Consider the following 21,329-nt stretch of genomic DNA (forward strand, 5'->3'; position numbering starts at 1 on the left):
TCTTAGCAGAAGGCTCGGGCACGGCCGTGGTCCTCCCTGAAGGTGAGGACTCTCCTCACTGTGTTTCTTCCCACAGGCTAACGCTACGGACCTTGTAACCATGGCCTGGCTGTGGCGCTGGTACCTCTGGACTGCTGTAGCACTGGCCTCGGAGTGGGGCCCACGTATCAGTAACCGCTCCAACGTATGGGTAACATTGGCACAAACTGCCATCAACGCGTCTGCCTTTTGTCTGCCCCACAGCATGGCCGTGGGACAGCTCATGGACACTTGTTTCATAAGTGTCAGTGCTACTCCTGCTCTCTTGCAAAACTATGTCCTTTTGTATAACTTTGCTTTCACTGCTCTCATATGCTGTTGTCAAGTCTGTTCCACAGGTGCACACTGTGTTGCCAAAAGAGGATCAACCACCTCACTTAATTCCTACTAGCCTTGGCGTTCACAAAGGGGTCGCGGGGAGGAGTGTAGGGTGCGAGAAGAGTTTGTAACGGTCTCATGAGAGCAGATCGACCCCTCTGTGAATCCGCAGGAGAATCTAAACAGACCAGTCTGTGCAAGGTGAAAGCTGCAAACTGCCATGGGAACAGCTGCAGAACAAGCCGCGCTTGCCAGGATTTCAAGGCTACGCTGGCAGTAGGCCACCAGAGATAGTGATAAGAAATGCATAGGCAATTTTAGGCAATCTTATGTTAATGGGCTCAGCTTATCAGCTAGTGTTAGGAGGCCTGTTATAGAGCCTCTCCCCGAGCGAAGCTCCGACGCGTCGGGTTTTTCCCCACTGGTGACTGCGGCGTCTCCGGGTCTCCCGTCGTGGGTGTCACACGCTTTCATTAAACCAAATATAGCACTCGCCTTCTGGGTGCAGCCTCGTCTCTGGGGAACCCGAGCCTGGTTGGCTACATACATGCAACCTTTATTTCCCTTCGCTGGGGCATACTCAGCATACTGTCACTTGGTTTAATTGTTGTGAAGATTATTCAACAAAAACATAGCCATTGTCTTAGGATTGTTAGGTGAAAAGAGCTATTTAAATTCTAAGTACTCTTCATCAGTGCAAAATATTACATTGACACCTGTTGTACTGAGCGAACAAATTTTGTTTGTGAGGCAAAGCTAAGAAAAGACATTTTCCTCCATACAGCTGGAGAAAATATCAAATGCTGCATCTCTGTAACAACTTCCAGACTCAGAGATATGAAAATATGCTATTTGGTAGTAGACACGCAAGCCACATATACACGAGCGGCTTTTCCTGGCAAAACTGGGCTTTTTTTGGAAAAACCCATGGAATGTCTATATGCAAAATGTGCTTTGCTGCCAGTTGGACAAAACCCACTGGCAGCATTATACGTCTCCCTGTTTAGGTATAACACTTCTCTTGACAGTGTTCTGTCAACAGAACAGCTGCGTAGATGCTCTGGGGCCCTTTTGTCATCAGACAGGGCTTCTGGTTCACTGGGCAGCCCTGTTTGCACAGCTTCTAGTCAGCCGTCTGTTCAAAGAGGGCCAGGCAGTCTGGCTGCTCTCTGTTGACAAAGCAGATTGCTCTTTCCATCTGCTTTTATGTGTAGACACGATCTGTGGACAGAGGTCCTGTCAGGAAATCTCTTCCGACAACGACATCTATCAACAGAGACTTCCCGTGTAGATGTGGAAGTAGACTTTAAGGACAAGACTGACCAAGATGGTCCCCTAGTTTCACCTCCTCGATATTGCAGGCCATAGAACCTCACCACCAGCTCCTGTAATAGATCCATAACCTCTGGTTGAGTTACTGAAGTCTTAAATAATGATTTAAGACTTCAAGCTACAGAGAACCAATCATTTACACTAGTTTAAACCTGCAAGGGACCCATTTCCCATGTTGCACAAGGAGAAAATCTCTAATGATGTCTGTCAATCTCACCCAGGGGGAAATTCCCTCATGACCCCAAATATGGTGATTAGTTAGACTCTGAGCCTGTGGGGTGATCCTCCTGTCAGATGTCTTAGAAAGTATTCTCTGTAGTAAATCAGAATCCTCCTGATCTATGGCCCATCACCCATCTTTGTTGATATTTGTAAGCCAGCAGTCACAGATTGAGATTGCTTACAATGGCACATAATCATTTTATCATCCCTTCCACAGATTTATCAAATTCAGTCTTGAACCTAGTTGGTCTCTCCACACCTCCGCTGTTTTACTTGAATTTCACTCCTGTGATGGTTAGAAACCTGTGTCTAATTCAGCCTATATTTGTTGATGACCAGTTTATAGCCATTCATTCTTGTTTCCACAATTAGTGATTAGCTACTCTGCCTCCCTTGTACTTATCCTTCTGGTGTATTTATAGAGAACAATATTAAAACAGCTCAGGTGAATATAGGCTGCATTTCCCTGGTCTGGCATGGTTGGGATCTGATGGGTCCCAAACAAGAGAATTTGCTGGACCAGGGGAGGTTCACAGAGCTTCAGCTACCAGGTGGCCCCACACCCCTGGGGGCTGTTGCATCCCCAGCCTTGTGCTCCCCAGGATCTCTGTCTTTGTACCGCGCTCCCCAGGACTGCCATGGAGCTCTGGTCTGCTCCATGCTGCTGTGAGGCAGGTGCAGGTTCCAGCTCCGGCCACTGGCCCTGTGGGGCAGGTGGGGATTCCAGCTTCAGCCCCAGCTTGGCTTTTGGCTGCTGCTCTGGCCCCAGCCCCATCCTGGGCCCTGTGGATGCTGGCTTTGTCCAGGATGCTGAACATTGGCCACCAGATGCTGTACCAGCCCCAATCCTGGGACTCTCTGGTCCTGGAACATCCATAGTCCTGCTGGGACAGGGATGTTGATAGACAAGAGAGTCCCACATTTGAGAGGTGCAACCTCCGCTATATTTCACAGGAAGAATATTCTCTGATAGTACCATACATTCTTCTCTTGTGAGGGAGAAAGATACTTTATAGCTCACTAAAACAGAGAGCTTCTAATACCAACGAAAACATGGGTTTGAGATTTAACATAATCTTTAATAAGGGACTGAATTATTTATAGAATCCCTGAAAATACTCTAAGGGAAAAACTAATGATAAAGCAGGATTTGACTTGGACTAAATAAGACAAGCTACATTTTATTTATAGGTTGATCTTGTAGTAAAATCATTTGGGTGCGCAACAAAATATTCTGATAATGCATCTGCATCCATTACACTAACTAGTGATACAGAGGGACAAACAAAATCTTTACTGATTAGAAACAGCTATAAAGATTCTGGTGAGGCTTGCTAGAGCAGAATCTGAATGTGTCTTCTGTACCAATACAGAAATATAGAAAGTAATACTTGATTAAAAGTAAATAACTTATAATACTTCTTGTAAATGTACTTTTACTTTCCCCATCTACACACTTCTGCCTTCATAACGCTGGATAAAATTCTGCTGTAACATTTGGGCCTAAAACTTTTTAACCATGAAAAGTAGGTCAAGTTATTTTCAGTAATCAATGCTCTAAACATGTGCAAGAAAACTGGACAGAAAGTAAATTAGTCCAAATAAAAAGGACTTCTGATAAAACTCAAGGACTGTGGTAAGATCAGGCCTAGTAAACAGGATCTGGATCTGGAAACTAATTAACGAAGATTGGTGTGATGGATATTGGACCTAGTAGGTGGATGAAATAGTGAGGAAATGAACTATTCTACCTCTCCCCTTTTGTGGGAGTCCTTCAAAGTGGATTTAAAAAACCAAAAGCATCATGGCATCTCAGCTCAGTGCCCCTTAGCTTGGCTCATCTTTTTCCCTAGTCTATACTATAACTTGTGTCTTCAAATCATATGTACTCAGGGTTGTAACTATTCTAGTACCTGAGTAACGTAAATTAATCAATGTAAGTGCTTGTGCATATAGTTTATGCCACTCAGAGATGTGTTTTTTATGCTGATGGGAAAGCTGTTTCCCATTGGCTGAGCACTTCTTCACCTGATGTACTTCAGTGGTTTGGCTGGATCACTGTTCATATAGAGACGGCCAGAACATCCATGGAATGGCAGAAGTAGATATTCCTTCATAACTTTTAGCCCTATGGCTGGGGCACTCATCTAGAATGTTCTATACATTTCCATTTATTAGAGGTGGAGTAGAGGTTCGGACCAGGAGTGCCAAGCACTGCATTGTAGGGTAGGCTCTCTCCATATCTCCTATTATATCTGTTCCACTGCTTAGGTGCTTAATTCCAGAAATAAATCCAAGTAGAGAAAGGTACCTACCTCCAGCCCTCATTTAGGTGCCTAATTCTTTTGAAGGGTGAGGCTTAGGTCACATTCCTTTCCTCAGCATTTCTTCATGGTTAGGTCAGGTGGCTCAGAGGGCTGGCCTTTGTGAATCACATTCATAGGCACCAAAGCCTCCCAAGCAACGTGTAGGGGACCTGGCAGCAAACTTAGGATTGAGAACTGCACCTTCTCACAGGTTGCCTCAATCTCTTGTACAGCACCAGTCAGGCTGGTACGCCAGCAGCTCAGAATATTTCTGTGAGGGAAATCCAGCCTCTGGATCCCAGTGCAAGGGATCAAGGGCCTCAAACCCAGGCCCAAGAGCAATGACCAGGCACAACCACAATCCAGCTGAGCAATGACATAAGGGAATCAGCTAAGTACAAGCTTGCCAAGGGTGTTTCCCCTCACACCAACATCCAACAGCCCTGATTATCTGAGGGTATTTATATAAACCACCAAGTAGCACAGGAAGTTGTCAAAGCAACTATAGGAATCCCTGGCTGGCTGTTCCCATGGACCCTTCCTGCTTACCTGATCCTGAGCCCTGCTTTCATGCCTGCATCTGGTGCTTGTTTTCTGTGTCTGCAACTGTTGTCTAGTCTCAGTTTCAGGTTTCCTACCTTACCCCCAGATCTCCATTCCTACTCCTTGTTCCTGACTTGTTTCTGCCTCTGATCCCTAGACCTGACTATTAGTCCTGCCAGACACACCCTAGTCATTGGACCAGGTGATTTTAAGGTCTGGAGTCTGTACAGAAACAAAGTACTGTCCAGCTCTGAGGTCCAAAGACATAATCTGAGAGCTCAGACCTATGGGCTCACACCCCTTCCTTAGAGTTGTGCCCAGGTGGCTGAGCCACTTACTACTCCTTGCCTCTCCCCGCATCTAATGCTGACTCCACCAACTCCTTGTGTAGTATAAACACACCCTTTTCCACAATCCAACTGAAGGTGTGCACCATTAGGGTTCCAGTATGATGCTGCTGAGGCACTCCATTTTGCTTTACTTAATCAGTCAAGAAATATGCATTTCAGTTTGCTAGCTCATCCATCCCTGGGGAGTCTTTGGAGATGGCCTGAATGGAGGCAGGAGAATTAACTTACCTCCATGTTACTCAGCTCCCACAGCAGTTTCCATCATATTAAAGTGGTGAAAAATGGCTGAAGACAGAGCTGGTTTTATTTTCAATTTATAAGCATCCAAGTTCCTCAGTCAGGTAACTCTGTTGTTAATCTGCAATTGATCATAAACTCCTTCCAGGAGACTTAGTTGCTAGACTAGCTCTCCCCTGCTAATCTACTTCCTCTGGCCTGGGGCCATCCTATTCCCTAGAAGAGCAACAAAATTTCAGAATTAATAATCTTCTTTTGATAGCCCTTTGCCACCTGCCTTTAGGAATTCCAGTCCACTACACAGGCAAACAGGCAATAAAAAAGGCAAAGTGCTAAACATTCAAGGTGGGGTTTGTAGTTTGGTAATGATAAATATAGAGTTCATAATTTTACACAGAATAAACATATTGTAGAGATTCCACCTCCCACCCCCAGCCCAGGTATTAGAGCCTCCCTCCCACCTGCCTCTTTTGAAACCTACCCATAGTAGGTTTCTAATATCTACCAAACTTTGCATCGCCTGGTCAGATTTGAGTAAGAGTGTAATCAAAGATGAGGTTGATTAATGTTTCCTATTCGTCACGTTCAGTTCCACAGAGAAAGAGACAGACATAATAAAACTGGATGCAATCGAGAATACCCAACAGCAGAAAAAAATTGCACTGAGAAATGTATTAATGAGCAATTAATAGTGCATCTGAACAGGGAAGTTTTTAAAGCCACAAGGTTATCTGCAATGTTTTATTACAAAAAAGAACTCAGAAGAAAAGGATACCTTAAACTGTTTCATCTTTCAAAATATTTTACAAATGAATAATATCACATATGGTATGTGATCAAAATCAATGTGAAATGTTATGATAAAATATCTGTAAATATGCAAAACCACTGAACTGTTAACAGAATATGTTCAAAATTAATAATAGCAGTACACTGTAATTAGCCTTAGAATGTGAAGATTGCAGATAAAAAAGGTTAGTGAAAATAATATGAACAAAGGCATGGTAATTTGTCAAGACCCTCGTATTCATCATAATGGACAGTTTGAATAGGAAAGGCAGACACTGCAGAGAATGGGTAGATGGTATGGTAGATTGGTGAGGAGCTAGTCTACAGAAAGTAAGCCACTCCACACTGGACAGGGAAAGAAGGAAGAAAATAGTGAGGGAGGCATCAGACACCAATGGGTGCTGAGCCCAGGGCTGTTGATGGTGATGGTAATTTAAATATACGTACAATATAAATGGCTTTAGGGGATCTAACTATAGCCCCGAAGTTCTGGAATCTAAATATTAGAGCACTGTGTTATTTCATTAGAATCAGAAATCTAATTAACCAGACATGTTTCATTATCCACTTTGTTGATATTGTACAATAAACCACACAAATGGTAAAAGTTAGATTTTATAAATTTCTACAGTGGTAATAGAAACTTAGATAGATTTGTTTATTATTTTTACCTTAAAAATGACATCATAACAAAACCAAAGCTGAATGTAATAAAACTTTGTTATCCAGCATTTTAATATCCTGAAAACTTAAGTGGCATCCACCCTAGATGGCAATACTATTTCCCACTCACTTAGCTGGAAAAATTCTAATAGCTATCTGGCATCATTTTCCAGAGTTTGTGGAAGTCATGTTTGTTTGATGGCCCTGTTGCAGTAGAACAGCAATAAATTATAGTACTGTTTACAGTAATAGCATTAAAAGGTGTAGGGTTATGTAAGGTTATTTAATTTCTTAAACATTTTTGACATTGGTGAAAAATCTTGAGTAACCGCCACATTTGATTAACCAGCAACCCTCACTCCTCATGCATGCTGGACAACAAAGCTTGTATGGTAATATGCAGTTCAAGAATTCCGAAATTTAAAACGATATATTAGCGACAGACGGATATGTACTTAAACCCTTTTTCCTTCACAGCTATATTACTGCTTTCTTTCCTTTTAATGACCCTTTTCTTATTGTTGAATAAGGGGATTTCAAAGTGTGCATGGTCCTTTCAAAAAGGACCCTGTGTAGACAAGCCACGCATGATCGAAAGTGGCACTTTCGAAGTGCTGCGGCCACCGTTATGCTAATGAGGTGCTGCATATTCATGCTAGTACCCATTAGCATCTCCTAAAGTGTCTCATTAGCATCCCCCTTTTGAAAGGGGGGTGCTAGTGTAGAAGCCGCCTGTGTATATAAAGTATTGATAATATTTAGACAATAACTTATCCTCTTGGATGGTGGCTGAATTTTGCTTCATATTTAGCATGAACACATTTTTGTCCAAAGTGTGGGATAATTCCAAAGGAGTTTTTAGAACAGTTAAAATACATTTGTAAATGAGATATCTTGGTTTCCGGCAATAGTAATTTTAAGTACCACTTTAATGTACAATTTAGCAAAGAATACAAGGATGTGAATGTGTGCTTTGTTGACTGGAGATGGACTGCTGCCACCAACATTTTGTTACACTAGGTATTTTTTTCCTGACACTCTTAGCAACAGTAACTTTCTATACTGTACATATATGTCAATTCTGTGAAAGATGATCAAGATAAACTGATTGCTGGAGAAAATATTGAGAAGCTGAAACAGTTGATCAGAATGCAAATATTCAAGGGGCGATTAATAATTATTCAAAACCACTGACGTCTGCTATGTTCTAAAGCACTCCACAAGCTCAGTGGACAGCAACAACTAACTTCCTGCCCTTTTACATTTCCCTGGAGCAGCTGGCAGTGTTCTGCTCCCCACCCAACCTACGTTGCAGGCTCTCCAGGGTTTCTCCCCTCCATGTCCCTTTCACTCAGCATTTCTTTTGACTGTACAGGGATCCCCCACACCACACTGCTGCCGGGCTCTGTGGGGCGTCTTTCCCTGCATGTCCCTTTCCACTCAGAATTTCTTTTACTTTACAGGGATTCCCTCCCACCCTCCCAGGAGTCCATGCAACTGTAATCAAGCCCATTCCCACCCCCCATCCTCTCTTGCCACATGCCTGTCAAACATTGCTCCAGGAACATCTGAAGTTTTTTTTCCCTTGCCCCAGGACACCTGATGACTTCCCCTGCTTTGCAGCCCTCCTCTTCCCCTGAAAAGCAGACAAGTGCTTATAGCTTACCATGTTCACAAAGAAATGTGCTGGATAAGTGAAGGCAAATGATGTATTGTGAAATGCATGCTTACTATCCCATCCTTAATAAGCCTTTAATGGCCCTTCAAAAAGAAACTTTCCCAGATAGTACACAAAGAGACCCATTAATTCCATTTGAAAGAACATTGGGTGAATAGTATCTTAATTTTGAGCTTCGCTTTCCAGCTGCCGTGCCCAGCAGGGGAGACAGGTCCAGAAAGCAAAAAAGGTGCAAGCAGGATCTCATCCAGCAGCACATGGAACAGAATGAATCAGAAAACAGTAAGATGACACTGCTGAGTAGTGTCATAGAACAGCTCGGTGGTGTCAGAGATAAGCTGAGTTGCAGCAGTGAATGTTTGACTTCCAGCAGCAGTGAGCAGCAAAGCAGAGTGAGGCTGCGGCAAAGCTTGTAACGGCAGTAACCAAGCAAATGGAGGTCCTGCGCTCCCTGCTGCAGCTGTACAGGGACTCCCAACACAGCACTGCAGGAGCCAATACCTGCTGCCTGGAGTACCCTAAAGAGAGATCACCCCCCCCCATCATCGTGGTCCCTGAACATGGGGAGAGAGGACAAGGATAGCCTGCTGCACCAGCCCCAAGGGCCACTGCAAAAGACTATTCAAGCACCCTCGAGAAGGTTTCTTTTCTGCGCTACTTAAACCTCTCCTTAACCACTTGAACCATTCCCTGGAGCTCTGTGTGATGTTGTGGTGTGTAGGAGTGGTAGAGAACACAAATCATTGTGGGGAACTGGATGGGTTGGGGGAGGGCTGAAGACACAGCTGCCCACTGCTATGCCAGTGTCTGCAGATGATGTGCAGCATAGGGAACCTGGACGGGTTTGGGGAGGATGAAGGTACAGCTGCCTGCCACTACACCATGGTCCACAGAGGAAGCAAGGCACAGGGAACCTGGGCTTGTTTGAGGGAGGGCTTAAGATACAGCTGCCTGCCTCTATGCCAAGGTCCACAGCAGACACGTAGCTGACAGAACTGGGTGGGGGCGGACAGAGCTGAGAGCACAGCTGCCCACCGCTATACCAATGTCCACAGAGGATGCATGGCCCAGAGAACTGGGGTAGATTTGGGCGAGGGCTGAAGGCAGAGCTGTCCACCACATGCATTCTACTTACTGCAACTTAACCCCCTTCCACCAAGTAAAAGCATTCATTCATTGAGACACGGTATGACTTATTGGTACTATGATAGAGAAATACATAGGTAAAGTGTGTTCCAGGTCATTCATGAAACTATGTTTTAAAGCGTCCCTTATTGCTGAGGCCTCAGGATAGTTATTGGTGAATGGCTGTGTAGGCAGCTGTGAGTAAGCCCTGCCTATGTCTTCAGCTTTGGAATTTCAGAGGGATGGAAAGTTCTCCTGCCTGGATTCACAAATTTTACACAAAATGCTGCAGACTGTAATCACAGTGGGGACATTAGTTTCAGAAAAGCTCAAACAGGTCAATAAGCATCTGAACCTTGCTTTTAAATGGCCAAAAGTGCATTCCACCACCATTCTGCACTGGCTGAGTCTGTGATTGAAATTTTCCTTGATGTGGTCCAGGGCTCCTGTGTAGGGTTTCATAAGGCAAGGGAGCAGGGGGTAAGCAGGGTCGCCCAATATTACAATGGGCATCTCCATGTCGCCAGTTGGTATTTTCCATTCTGGAGAAAAAGTCCCATCCAGACTCTTTCTGTACAGCTCAGAATTTTGGAAGATGTGAACCCTCCCTGACCATCCAACACTGATATTTGTGAAATGAACTCTGTGATCTACCAGCCCCTGCAAAACCATGGAGAAGTACCCCTATCTGCTTATGTACTGAGAGGCCATGTGGTCAGGGGCCAGGATGGGGATGTGTGTGCCATTTATTGCCCCACTGCAGTTAGGAAATCCCTGGGCAGCAGAGCCATCCATTATTGCCTGTACATCTCCCAGGGTCATGGTCTTCCTGAGGAGATGCCAACAGATTGCATGGGCCACCTGCATCACCACAGACCCCACTGTAGATCTGCTCACCCCAAATTGATTTGCTACTGACCGGTAAAGGTCGGGTGTTGCAGACTTCCATAAAGCAATTGCCACTCGCTTCTGAACCATTAAGGCTGGCCTCATCCTTGTGTTGGTGTGCTTTAGGGAGGGAGCCAGCACATCACAAAGTTCCATAAAAGTGGATCTGTGCATGTGAAAGTTTTGCAGCCACTGATGGTCGTCCCAGGACTCCAAAACGATGTGGTCCCACCAGTGTGTGCTGGTCTCATGAGTCCAAAACTGTCCCTCCACTGTCAGCAATGCATCCAGGGCAGCCACCAGCTCTGAGTTCTTGAATTGCAGTTATGAGATTTGCTCTTCAAAACCATCATCATCATGATACTGAATCATCACTGAGCTTTGTAATTGTGTAGTATGAGTTGAATCATTTGGAGATCCATTCTTGCGCTGGCAGAGAAAATGCCACAGGAAATGGTGCAATCTCCTCTTTATTTTCACGTGGTTACAGAGTACTCTGCATTCTGGGACAGTGCTTTGGATTCTGGGATTCTAACATAAAACACCCATAAGCAACCAGGCCTGAGGCACTGTAGGATAGGTACCCACCATCCACTGCTTACAATGTTGAACTTGCATAAGGTAATGGACAGTGGAATCTTGACATGGAAAATAGTGGGTTAAATTTCAAGAAGGTTTGTGAACACTTAAATTCGAATTTATAAGAACAAGGTTAAATTCAAATTTGTTAAAAGAAAGAATTTATCTTGTAGTGTAGATGCAGTCTTAGATGTTTGGTTTATCCACATTATTCATGTAACTTTTCATCAGTTTCAGGTAATGTTTACCTGGAACTACACAGTTGATTGATGAAAGCATTTGCTACTATCTTATGCTTCAATTAAAGTCTGGATTGGGGCTTATTGTATTCAGTCCCTAATAGCTAAGCTCCTTTCCTTGGCTCTTCATCTTTCCTTTGCCCAAAGGTGACCACCTGTCCTGTTTTCGGTGGGACAGTCCCGTATTTGGGACTCCCTGACTTATTTTATGAAAGGGACAGAATCACAGAATCACAGGGCTGGAAGGGACCTCAGGAGGTCATCTAGTCCAGCCCCCTGCTTCACGCAGGCTCAACCCCCACTAAGTCATCCCAGCCAGGACCTTGTCCAGCCGAGACTTAAAAACCTCAAGGGATGGAAAATCCACCACCTGTCTAGGCAACACATTCCTACATAACCGCCCACCTGGTGAAGTAGTTTTTTTCCAAATATCTAACCTACACCTCTCCCTCTTGAACTTCAGACCATTACTCCTTGTTCTGCCATCTGACACCAATGAGAACAGTTTCTCACCCTCCTTTTTAGAGTTCCCCTTCAGGAAGTTGAAGGTTGCTATTAAATCACCTCTAAGTCTTCTCTTCTGTAGACGAAACAAGCCCACATCCCTCAGCCTATCCTGATAGGTCTTGTGCTCCAGACCCTTAATCATTTTTGTTGCCCTTCGCTGAACTGGCTCCAGCAAATCCACATGCTTTTTATACTGGGGGGCCCAAAACTGAACACAATATTCCAGATGTGGCCTCACCAGTGCCGAATAAAGAGGAATAACTACTTCTCTAGATCTGCTGGAAATTCTCCTCCTAATGCACCCTACTATGCCATTAACCTTCTTGGCTACAAGGACACACTGTTGACTCATATCCAGCTTTTCATCCACCATAACCCCTAGGTCATGTTCCATCATACTGCTGCTGAGCCAGTCGGTCCCCAGCCTATAACAATGCTTGGGATTCTTCTGCCCCAGGTGCAGAACTCTACACTTCTCCTTATTGAACCACATCAGCTTGCTTTCGGCCCAGTCCTCAGATTTATCCACATCCCCATTCTCTCCCTACCCTCCAAGGAATCTACCTCTCCCCCTAGTTTTGTGTCATCTGCAAACTTGCTGAGGGTGCAATCCAGTCCCTCATCCAGGTCATTAATAAAGCTGTTGAATAACACTGGCCCCAGAAACAAGCCTCACGGCACTCTGCTTGAAACAGACCGCCATCCAGATATTGAGCCATTGACCACTACCTGTTGGGCCCGACCACCAAATCAGCTTTCTATCCATCTTATAGTCCAAGGATGCAATCCATATTTCCTTAACTTATGGACAAGAATGTTGTGGGAGAACGTATCAAAAGCCTTGCTGAAGTCAAGGTATATCACATCCACTGACTTCCCCATGTCCACAGAGCTTGGTACCTCATCATAGAAGCTAATCAGATTGGTCAGGCAGGACTTGCCCCTGGCGAATCCACGTTGGCTACTTTTGATCACTTTCCCCTCTTCCAAGTGCTCCTAAATGGATTCCTTGAGGATTCCCTCCATTATTTTCCCAGGGATTGAGGTAAGGCTGATGGGTCTATAGTTCCCTGGATTGTCCTTCTTCCCTTTTTTAAAGATTGGCACTACGTTTGCCTTCTTCCAGTCATCCGATATTTCCCCTGATCTCTAAGAGTCTTCAAGGATAATGGCCAAAGGTTCAGCAATGACCGCTGCCAGTTCTCTCAGTACCCTGGAGTGCATTAAATCCAGACCCATGGACTTGTGCACATCTAATTTTTCTAGATAGCTCAGAACTTGTTCCATCCCCACAGATGGCTGCCCTCCACCTTCCCATACTGCATCGTCTAGGACCGTCATATGGAAGTTGACTTTGTCCGTGAAGACTGAGGCAAAAAAGCATTGAGTACTTCAGCTTTTCCTGAATCATCTGTCACTAGGTTACCTCCCTCATCCAGTAACGGCCCCACACCTTCTCTGATAACCTGTTTATTGTTCACGTGCCTGTAGAAACCTTTCTTGTTACTCTTCACATCCCTTGCCAGCTGCAGTTCCAGTTGTGCTTTCACTTCCCTGATTACAGCCTGGCATTCTAAAGCTGTATGTTTATACTCTTCCTTAGTCAACTATCCACGTTTCCCTTTCTTGTATGCACCCTTTTTGAATTTAAGCTGACGAAGGATTTCCCTGTTAAGCCAAGCTGGTTGCCTACCATGTTTGCATTTCTTACTATGCAGTAGGATCCTATGTTCCTGTGCCTTCAGTCAGACTTCTTTAAAATACTGCCAGTTCTCTTCAATTCTTTTCCCCTTCATCTTCATTTCCCAAGGGATCCTGCTCATCCGTTCTTTCAGGGATGAGAAGTCTGCTCTTCTGAAATCAAGGGTCCGTATATTACTACTCACCTGTCTTACTTTTGTCCGGATCCTGAAATCTACGATCTCATGGTCGCTGCAGCCCAAGTTCCCTCTCACTTCTATTTCTTCTATTAGTTCTTCCCTGTTTGTGAGCAGCAGGTCAAGTTGCGCACAACCCCTGGTCAGTTCCTTCAGCACTTGTACCAAGAAGTTATCCCTAACATTCTCCAAAAACTTCCTGCATTGTCTGTGTGCTGATGTATTGCTCTCCCAACAAATGTCCGGATGATTAAAGTCTCCCATGAGAACCAGGGCTTGTGATTTGGAAGCTTCACTTAGCTGCCTGAAGAAAGCCTCATCTATCTCATCTCCCTGATCTGGCGGTCTATAACAGACACCAACTATAACATCACCTCTGTTTTTTCCGCCTCTAAGTTTAACCCGAAGACACTCAACTGGATTTTCTCCTTCCTCATACTGGAGCTCTGAGCAATCATACGGCTCCCTCACATAGAGTGCAACTGCTCCTCCTTTTCTCCCCTGTCTGTCCTTCCTAAACAATTTATAACCTTCCATGACCATACTCCAGTTATGCAAATTGTCCCACCAAGTCTCCGTTATTCCAACCACCTCATACTTGTGTGACTGTGCCAGGGCCTCTAATTCTTCCTGTTTGTTCCCCAGGCTTCTGGCATTAGTGTACAGGCATCTTAGAGAAGGGGCCAACTGCCGCACTTTCTCCTCTTCACCCAGGAAACCCACTTGATTGTTCCCTCTTCCTTCCCCACTTACCTCAGGGCTTGTGTCACCTTCCCCTGACAAACCTAGTTTAAAGCCCTCCTCACCAGGTTTGCAAGCCTGTCTGCAAAGATGCTCTTTCCTCTTTTAGTGAGGTGGATCCCGTCTCTTCTCAGCAATCAAGTCAAGCAGGGCCCCAGATTTGGTGGTGATGGAGGACTTCAACTATCCAGATATATGTTGGGAAACTAATACTGTGGAGCACAGACTATCCAGTAAGTTCTTTGATTGTATTGGAGACAATTGTTTTATTCCAAAAGGTTGAAAAAGCTACCGGGGGGAAGCTGTTTTAGATTTGATTTTAACAAATAGGGAGGAATTGGTAGAGAACTTGAAGGTGGAAGGCAGCTTGGGTGAAAGTGATCATGAAATCATGGTGTTCACAATCCTAAGGAAGGGTAGAAAAGAAAACAGCAAAATAGAGATAATGGATTTCAGGAGGGCAGATTTTGGTAAACTCAGAGAGCTGGTAGGTAAGGTCCCATGGGAAGCAAAACTGAGGGGAAAAACAGCTGAGGAGAGTTGGCAGTTTTTCAAAGGGACATTATTAAGGGCCCAAAAGCAAGCTATCCCGCTGTGTAGGAAAGATAGAAAATATGGAAAAAGACCACCTTGGCTTAACCAGGAGACCTTGCATGATCTGAAAATAAAAATGGAATTTCATAAAAAATGGAAACAAGGAAAAATTACAAAGGATGAATATAGGCAAACAACACAAGAATGCAGGAGAAAGATTAGAAAGGCTAAGGCACAAAGTGAGCTCAAACTAGCTACAGGCACAAAGGGAAACAAGAAGGCTTTTTATAAATATATTAGAAACAGGAGGAAGACCAGGGACAGGGTAGGGCCATTGCTCAGTGAGGAGGGAGAAACAGTAACAGGGAACTTGGAAATGGCAGAGATGCTTAATGACTTCTTTGTTTCGATCTTCACTGAGAAGTCTGATGAAGGAATGCCCAACATTGTGAATGCTAGTGGGAAAGGGGTAGGGTTAGAAGGTGAAATAAAAAAAGAACAAGTTAAAAATCACTTAGGAAAATTAGATGTCTGCAAGTCACCAGGGCCTGATGAAATGCACCCTAGAATACTCAAGGAGCTGATAGAGGAGGTATCTGAGCCTTTATCTATCATCTTTGGAAAATCATGGGAGACAGGAGAAATTCCAGAAGACTGGAAAAGGGCAAATATAGTGCCCATCTATAAAAAGGGGAATAAGAATAACCCAGGAAACCACAGGCCAGTCAGCTTAACTTCAGTGGCAGGAAAGATAATGGAGCAGGTAATTAAAGAAATCATCTGCAAGCACCTGGAAGGTGGTAAGGTAATAGGAAACAGCCAGCATGGATTTGTAAAGAATAAATCTTGTCAAACTAATCTGATACCTTTCTTTGATAGGCTAATGAGCCTTGTGGATAGGGGAGAAGCGGTAGAAGTGGTATACCTAACCTTTAGTAAAGCATTTGGTGCGGTCTCTCATGATATTCTTATCAAAAAACAAGGCAAATACAATTTAGATGAGGCTACTATAAGGTGGGTGCGTAACTGGCTGGATAACCATACCCAGAGAGTAGTTCTTAATGGTTCTCAATCCTGCTGGAAAATTATAACAAGTGGGGTTCAGCAGGGGTCTGTGTTAGGACCGGTTCTGTTCATTGTCTTCATCAATGATTTAGATATTGGCATAGAAAGTACACTTATTAAGTTTGCAGATGATACCAAGTTGGGAGGGTTTGCAACTGCTTTGGAGGATAGGGTCATAATTCAGTATGATCTGGATAAACTGGAGACATAGTCTGAGGTAAACGGTATGAAGTTTAATAAGGACAAATGCAAAGTGCTCCACTTGGGAAGGAACAATCAGGTTCACACATACAGAATGGGGAGAGACTGTCTAGGAACGACTACAGCAGAAAGGGATCTAGGGATTATAGTGGACCACAAGCTAAATATGAGTCAACAGTGTGATGCTATTGCAAAAAAAAGCAAACATGATTCTGGGATGCATTAACAGGTGTGTTGTGAACAAGACATGAGAAGTCATTCTTCCACTCTACTCTGCACTGGTTAGGCCTCAGTTGGAGTATTGTGTCCAGTTCTGGGCACTGCAGTTCAAAAAAGATGTGGAGAAACTAGAGAGGGTCCAGAAAAGAGCGACAAGAATGATTAAAGGTCTAGAGAATGTGACCTATGAAAAAAGGTTGAGAGAATTGGGCTTGTTTAGTTTGGAAAAGAGAAGATTGAGGGGAGACATGATAGCGGTTTTTAAATATCTAAAAGGGAGTCATGAGGAAGGAGAAAACTTGTTCTTCTTGGCCTCTGAGGACAGAACAAGAGGCAACGGGCTTAAACTGCAGCAAGGGAGGTTTAGGTTGGACATTAGGAAAAAGTTCCTAACTGTCAGGGCGATCAAACAGTGGAATAAATTGCCAAGGGAGATTGTGGAATCTCCATCACTGGAGATATTTAAGAACAGGTTAGATAGATGTCTATCAGGGATGGTTTAGATAGTACTTGGTCTTGCCATTGGGGCAGGGGGCTGGACTCGATGGCCTCTCGAGGTCCCTTCCAGTCCTAGTGTTCTATGATTCCATGATTCTATGAATCCCTGTTCACGAAACAGAATCCCATGGTCAAAGAAATCAAATCCTTCCCTGCTACACCACCTACACAACCACGCATTTACCTCTGTGATTTGACGATCCCTATGCGGACCCCTTCCTTCCACAGGGAGGATAGATGAGAATACCACTTGTGCTCCGTATTCCTTGATCTTCCTTCCACGGGTTATGTAATCTGCCGTGATCTTCTCAAAGTTGTTCTTGGCTGTATCATTGGTTCCTACATGAAGAAGTAGGAAGGGGTAATAGTCTACAGGTTTAAAAATTTTTGGCAGGAACTAATTGTCCTGTATTTACTGCACAGGTGGTGCTGCCTGCTGGAGAGCATGTAGTGTGCATCAGTACATGCTCTCCACAAGAAAAGGAGCTGGCAGGTTAGTTACTTTCCCCTTCCTGGAGGCTCGGGGGAGGGAGCGTGCCCCTGCTGCTCCTTCCCTGCTGCTTTGCTGAGGCTTGGGGAAGGTGGCAGGGTGCGGGGGTAGTGCTATGGCTTCTCTATCCTGGCCACTTCCCCGAGGCTTGGGGATGGGCCGGGGGTGGGGGGAGTGCCAGGGCTGCTCTGGCCCTGCCACTTCCCCGAAGCTTGGGGAAGTGGGGGGAGGAGTCCCGCCTCCCATCCCGTATGTGGTCATGGGAGATATGGTCACCCTACTTTACAATGATGATATTTTAATGTTTCCTATTTATTATTATTTCTTCTTTATGGCTGTGTCTACTCGAACTCCCTTCTTTCAGAAGGGGTATGTTAATGAGGGACTTCGAAAGATGCCAATGAGGCACTGCCATGAATGTGCAGCGCCTCATTGGCTTAATGGTGGCTGCAGCGATTCAAAAGTGCCGCTTTCCAATCACGGGCTGCCCAGGTAGTCAGGGGCCTTTCAAAACAACCTCCCAGTCTTCGAAAGCCCCTTCTTCCCAAAACAAATGGGAAGCCTCATTAGCATCTTTTGCAATCCCTCATTAACGTGCCCCTTCTGAAAGGAGGGGGCTCATGTACACACAGCCTATGTGTACCTTAAATTACAAAATTAAACTATTTCATATGAAGATTTATTATTAATTACATGACCACATTAGCACTGCATCAGAAAAGTGTATATTTGGAGGAAAATAATTCCATACAATTTATATGAAAAGTAGGGCGGGGGTTTAATGACACAAACAAATATTTTAAAAAGTCTGTACAACTGCATTATGAGAAATGAAACCATTATTTGTTTCTAATTTAGTAATTCTTAAAATTTACTTTAGACTACATTTTAATGTATAATAACCTAGAAAACTAACATTGCTTGCTTAATCCAAAAGAACATAAAAATTAAAAACCTGCTCCTATTCTGCTGAAAACAATTGGCATTTTGCCAATAGTTTCAAAGAGCTCAGTATTAAATCCTAAATGAGCAGTTGTTTTCTGGTGGTACTGGCAGTGTTATTCTTGTGAAATTTTCTATTTTTCTCGGTATGTGTGCAGGGCCATAACAAGAGCAGCAAGAGTGAAGTTATTGATGGGGAGTTTTGAGCAGTGGAAACGAAGCACAGGTTTTCATTTACAATGAAGGTATGTTTGTGCATATATGTGCTTATATCACATGCACATATGTTTGCCTCTTAATCACATATTGAAAACTTTCAATGGACAATATAATAAATTTCCTGGGTATAATTTTGCTGTTCATTTCTTTAAAATGAATTATTATTTTCCTCCAACTACTCTTGTATTGTATTTCTGTTCTCGAAACATATGTTTTTAAATTTTTCACTTACTCTTCAGTTTATTTTGTCTGTCTAAAGTTCCAACAATTCCTCAACTGACAGGGGGATATGGTGAAGGAACCTTTTTTTGGGGGGAGGGGATGCATGGTGGTTCCCAACTTAGCTCCCATGATGGACAGGGAAGGCGTGTCACCCAGCTCTGCTCTGCCTCCACCCCAGCTCCAGCCCAGCCTAGCTCCACCTTGATTCTGTCTCTGCCAATGGGCCAGCTCCACCTCTAGCCCCAGTTTCTCCACCAGCCCCAGTTCTGCCCCCAGTTCAGGCTCCTCTGGTAAGCTAACTATGCAGTAATGAGTGTTTGTGGGAAAGCATGTGCACACATTCATGAATAGTAATGTGGGGGATGCAAGATAAAAAGCTAGGGCACAGCTATTTTAGATTTTTCTGTCTTGTCTTTCTCTCGTTTCCCCATATTCCTTCTAATTCCTCTCATGCTGTCTCTTCCCCCAGTTTCTATCCATATCTTCGTTTAGCTTTCCACCATAATCTTCCCTGTCCATTAAAGCAACACACCTCAGTCCTGCCCGTCGACAGATTCTTTTCAGCCATAAGTTTCTTTCCATCCAGTTTTTCGGCTCTTACCTGTTCCTCCTTTTTGTGAGTGCTCACCCTTCTCTTGAGCGCTTCCCTCCTAGTTTTTCTCTTGTGTTCACTTTCTTTTTCTGAATTGTCAACATTCCCATTCTTACCATGAAGGAGCCACCAGTCATTAGGCCATTCAGGGTTAAATGATCTCTTTTTGCTTCTAATCACATTTTCCTCACTGGCTTTGCTGTGGTAAAGTAAATCTCCTTCTAGTACTTCCTGTGGTAAAGAATAAGTGCTTGAGAGAAAGCTTTGTGAAATGAGGTGGCCTGCAATGAAATGGGAGCTTCTTTTGAGTAATGATAATGTGCAGCACCAGCTGGGTACTCCAATATATAGAGAAGTGGAAGCAATCAGGATGTTTCTGAAGCTATGGTTGGCCAATAGGGTTCCTCAGATGATGAACCTTCTTGTACAAAATACTGGGGCTCTGGACTCATGTTTTCCTGTTCCACAGAAAAGTAACTAGAACCTAACTTCACAAGAGGTAAAATTGACAGACACCGAACTCTAGGGGTGTCTGGTAACCACTGGTGGGAACGTGTTCCTAGATGTATCTGGCATGCCCATCTGAGGAGTTGAAGCAGAAAACAATATTAACTACTGTGTGGTACTAAGTGGATATGACACATCTTCTCCTCCTAGCTATTATTTAGAAATACCTAAGTAGGTGTTTTCTGTCAGAGACTAATTAAAGAAGTATTTCTTGGTGATGAGATATTTCCAATTGGTTCTATTGAAATTGCAGGAATAGAGTAGCGCGTTGGCTGACAGTTGCTAATATTTCAGAGCTACAGCCAGTAAATACAGTTGAAAACAAAAATTACAAGATCTCTTTGTCATAAACATTTCCTACTCCATTATTTTTGCCAGAATTCTTCAGACTTCAGGGTGTTTCATAATTCACTGCCATTCTAAGCACCAGACGTGACCATTGTATATTTCAAATGTTTTCTTTCTGCCCATCCTTATTCTACCATTCAGTTATGTAGGTCAGATTCATAATCAGTGCAACTGCCTCCCATTTTTTTCCAGTGTAATAGTTCAGTCTATTATCTTTTCTTCTCCAGTGAAACATAGATTTAGGTCACTGATATATCCATACCTTTTCAAAGGCCAGTAGTTGTAAAGATTTCAGTCTTGGGTCTGCTTTGATTCTTCTTAATTCGTAGTAGGAAGTTTGCATGGGAAAGCTGCAAGTCAGATGAAATATAGTATCGTTAGCCCCCTCCCCAATATATCTGATAAAGGCGTTGTCTAGAAAATATCAAATAAAGTAAAAATCTCATTTTTTAGCTCTTTACGAATGTATGCTCCTCTCAATCAATAAGGGAATTTGCGGATTGAGTAAGAACTCATAATACTTAAAAATCTCTGTCACAGTTCTACAAAAAAATATTTCTTTCTTTGCAGCTTTTCTAATAATCTGAATTAATACCATAACAGTGTGATCCAAGTATTGCTTTTGTTTCATTTTTAATATAATGAATAGACCTTGCTCTCAGCTCAGCTGTGTGTCAGCACATTCATGCGACCAAGGCCCTTGTACTCTGGCTTTGTTTATTATTTTGACTGAATCCATAAGGAGTTATCCAGCACCCCAGAAGTCAGTGGGAATCTTTCTATTGGCTTCAATGTTTTCTTTAACCTTTATTTTGAAAGATCAAGGAGAGATTATCAAATTATCCATTTTAACTAAATCAGCTCTAGCAAAGTTAGTGGAAGCAGAAGAAGCACCTTGAAACTACACCTTCATAGTTCCTTCTCAGGGCTTGTCTCCACTATGGGGTGGATCAATGCTGTAGTGATCAATTTCATTGGTGGTCAGTTTAGCACATGTAGTAAAGACCCACCAGTTCAACCTGTTGACTCGAGTGCTCAAGCAAGATGAGATGAGTAAAG

The sequence above is a fragment of the Carettochelys insculpta genome, chromosome 4 (genome assembly GCF_033958435.1).
Source record: "Carettochelys insculpta isolate YL-2023 chromosome 4, ASM3395843v1, whole genome shotgun sequence".
Classification (NCBI taxonomy): Eukaryota; Metazoa; Chordata; order Testudines; family Carettochelyidae; genus Carettochelys; species Carettochelys insculpta.